We start from the raw sequence: 4,430 nt of genomic DNA, 5'->3' as shown, positions 1-4,430 counted from the left end.
AAAAAACCAATTGGCCCTTTTATTTGTAATAATAGGGAAGTTGGACAAGAGCCAGACAAAATATTACATCAGATGAACTTCAAAAGTAGTTTTATGTGGCAGTATGACCCTAATGGAGTCATAAATAAACTAAGGCTCAAATTCAAGTTAAGTCCTTTCATACATGATCCTAGGCTAGACATTGAAAGATATGCCAACCATTCAGAATGGTTGGAGAATACTTTAATAGATGTGGAGGATGTTTTAATAGATGTGGAAAAGAAGTTTGATACTAGTTCCTTTTTGCAGGTTCCAACCCTACAAGAACAGATGACTATTACTCCCATTCTATAGACTCCAGCTAATGAGGACAGAAATGTGAAAAGAACCAGGGAAGAAGGTTCTAGCTCTAGGATGGACACTACAGATGATAGGTTTGAGATTAGTTACAGGAAGAGGCCCAAGCTTAATCCTGTAACTCAACAAGAAGAAACCATTGCGACAGTGGAAATCACTGACACTGACATAATGGTTGGGAGGAGTAAAGGCCCAAGAGTTTCAGAGGAAACTCACTAGCCTTCTACTTCAAACGCTCAACTTATTGAAAAACAACTTAGCATTGAAGTCTCTTCATCCAGCAAGCTTGTGGATAAAGAGAAAGATATAAAAGAGAAGTACAAGGAAATCAAGTTGAGGAATGAGCCATTAAAGGCTGAATCTTATGCCCAATACTTCAAACAAACACCTGCAAATCAAAACAAATTAATGTCAGCCTTTGACATTAAAATAGGTAAAATGCAAATGACATTCATGCAGCCTACAGTCCAGCAACCTAGATCATCAGCAGACTATAGGAAAATAGATTTTGAAGTTTTGGCTAGGGATGTTCACCCCATTGACCAAATTTAGTTCCATAAACAGGCCAGTGAAATGATTTATTCCACCATGAAAAATAAAGCAATGATTGTGCACAAACTTCAAATCTCACTGGATAACATGACAACACATCTTAAGCTGGAAAAGGCATCCTCACAGGCCAAGGACAATAGAATCAAGTCACTGGAAGACTTGGTGATACAAATTGTGTATAATCCCAATGATGTCAAAGCTGCAGAAAAACTGATAAAAAAGAAAAATGAGGATATTGCTGCTTTGAAGAAGCAACTGAAGCTGCCTCATTCAGAACATCCACAGACCAAGGAGATCCTATAAAGCAAAACCCAGCAGGAGGAAATGTTGGATCTCGTTCTTCAATTAAATGATCAATTGGAAGAAATGGAGAAGGAATTGGACAAACTAATATAATTGAAACATGCTAGCCTTGAGACGACCACTGCCACTGCTATTCCTATAGTGACTACAATAGTTCCATCAATTTTGGCAGCTTCATTGGCCCCCACAGCTCCACTAGCTACAACACTTCCAGCTGCAACAACATCTACATCAACAATAGGTTCAACAACAGTAGCTCAACCAAGTGATGAAGCCAGTAAATTGGTCAAAGCCATAGAGGACATGTCCATTCAGACCACTGAGATAAATAAACTCAAAGAACAGATAATAAGTCTGGAGGATGAGAAGAAATTGGCTCATATTATGCACAAAAATGAAGTACAGAAGTCAAATAGGTTGACTGAGAGGATGAAGAATTTGGAGAAAGAGTTAACATTGAAGGATCCACTTGCACAAGCTAAAGAATAGTTATGGGCCAATATCATTGTCTCTGTCAATGATATTTGGCCATCTATACAAGTCATCTTTGAAAAAAATGATTTATTCAAAGAGGCTACTAAAGCAATTAAGAGAGTTAAGGCTAAACTTGGAGACATACCAGAAGAAGCCACCAGAATAATCCAATTCCTTAACTCTAAAAATAAATATGAATTGTAGGAGTTGGACATAGCTAATAGAACTGGCACTATACTAGAGGTGAAAAAAGTGCTCACCAAGAGGAACTTAATGATGTAGCTGGAGGACAAATTCCAAACCATGGAGCTGGCTATAGGCAGGTTCATGATTAAGTTTGATGTTTTAAGGCAGAAAGGTCTGCCAAATCCCTTGGTAATAAATGATAGATTAATGCCACATGAAGACTACAACAGGAAAATCAGAGAAGTGGCAAGAGAGAAGGCCAATAGTTCATCCATGAAATGGATGCCTACAGGAAAGGTTCTATACTAGACATTTGAGAACCTCTTTTACCTCCAGCACGAGGTAAAACAACTTTTTGTAAATAAGCCCACCTTTGCAAAATACATAGAAGTAGATGAAGTTTACAGGAGAATGGTAAATATTAAATTATGGGACACGGAGACTTGGGAAAAGTTAAATGACTTACTGTGAAAATGCAAAGTAAAAGTAAATACAGAGGAGTAAGAAAAGCAGCAGGTCAACCTAGTCAAAGAGTATTAGATGAAAGAGTATCAGTTAAAAGGCAAAGTGAAAGAACAGTTAGCATGGAAGACAAATAGCAAATGAGAAAAGGCTACAAAAGATCTGACAGCAGGGCCTAATAAACAGGGACAGATTGTAGCACTTGAATATCTGTCTCTATCTTCTTGCATGAAGATATTTCTTTTTCCTAGAATAATTCCCTAAACAGTTTGGGATATTTTGTAATAAATTTTTGTATAAATACTTCATAATTCGAAGTATAGGGGGTGGATTGCTAGACATTTCTATAGTTGTATTGATCTGAAACCTAAGGGTTCATTGTACCAATTTTTCAAGTCAGTAGACTAGACTGAGTAATAAAGAAATTGCATTACAGGATTCATGTATTGGGCCACTTCAATGAAGTATTTTCTTTTTGTCAAATTGTTATTTTCTTAAGTGTTTCACAAACTTGCATGTTATCTAAATTGAATGAAATAACTGGAAATTTATTACAAAATTTGTTTAAGTACACTCTGTCTTGAACAATTAATCATTTTAATGTTTTCTTCTGATATCCAGAGTAGGGAATCCTTCATTGCTCCCTAGTTTCGATTGATCCCTACCATTTCTTTCATTATCCGGTTTGAGGAACCCTTAGTTGCTCCTTGACCCCGATTGAAAACCACTTCACCATGCAGCCTAATAGATCTGAATTTTCTTAGCTACCTTGCCCTGTAAACACTATCTTTAGAACTTGATCCAATCCTGTTTTCTTGACACTTGACCCCATAGCCCAATGGTAAAAGACATCCCTCTACCCATCTAAGTCAGTGATTCCACCACCAAATAAAAATCAAAACCCCATATAAGCTTGAATAACTAGCCTAAAATCAATTAACTAAAACAAAGTTAAATCACAAAGTGAGAGCCCTCTCTGAGCATTATGAAGGCTAGATCCTTATCTCAAAAGTAGGTTTGTGGTTACCTCTATAATTTCTTTCATAACAACTCTAGAGAAATTTTAGAGTGATAACATATTGTTGACCATACTGGGGACCATTCCTCAGTTTAATAAAACTTTAATGAAATCTTAAATCTCATCTTTTGCACCTTAAGGTCATTTTAGGGTTGTTAAAAAAGTTTCATTAAAAATTAAAAGATTAAAATTTTGGCTCCCAAAAGAACACACTATACCACGGCAAATCTAGATCCAAACCCTGCTACAATAGTTGATGATCCTGACAGAATTTTAAGAAAACCAAAAAAGGTAGAAACTCAAGGAAGTAGTAGTTAGTTAATTAAAGCAAATTCTCTCCCTAAAGAGTTATCAAGTTTAGAGGATATTCAGTTTGATTTATCATTTGAGCTTTCTTTGTTTAGAACCAAGTCTAAAATTTCAATTCATGATACTGTAATAGACCCCAGTTTTATTCAATTTATTGAGTCAAAAAAGGTGCCTATACATCCTGATTTAGATCAACTTGTTTTGGATACTTTTGATAAACTAGAAGCTTTAACCTCAACCTTGATAAGGCATATAGATGAGGCCGATCTTCAACAATCAGTTGAATTAGCTACCTTAACTGCTGCTGCCCCTGAAATTTCTACAGAGTCTTCAAAAACTATAAATACAACTTCATTTACTACCACCTTACCTATAATATCCACTACAGTTCATTCCCCTAAACCAATCATTCCTCACCTTCCTCTCCAACCAAACGTCTCAAGCTCATCTAGTTCATCTACAACCATCTCAAGTCCATCTTCAAGCACCACTACTTTGCCCCCAATCAAACCAAAATCTCAGCCATGTTAGACAGATATGCACCTTTGGTCTTACCAGCTCAACTACATGCCATGCCCTAAGACTATCAAAGTAAAATCTTTTTGTTTGATGCTACTGGTTAGTACACTGCCCAACATCATGTGAATAATATGACTGACTACTTTTAATTACATGAGATTGATGAGTCTGATGTGAAAATGAGGTTATTTGCCCAAACACTGATAGGGGATGTTAAAAAATGGTTTAAAGGTTTACCTACTAATCATATTGTTGAATTAGCTACTTTCCA

Source organism: Pinus tabuliformis, chromosome 3_2 (assembly GCF_031772625.1).
Source record: "Pinus tabuliformis cultivar Carrire ecotype Pingquan chromosome 3_2, CPIR1, whole genome shotgun sequence".
In the NCBI taxonomy this organism is placed as follows: Eukaryota; Viridiplantae; Streptophyta; class Pinopsida; order Pinales; family Pinaceae; genus Pinus; species Pinus tabuliformis.
Note: the sequence above shows the minus strand (reverse complement) of the source record.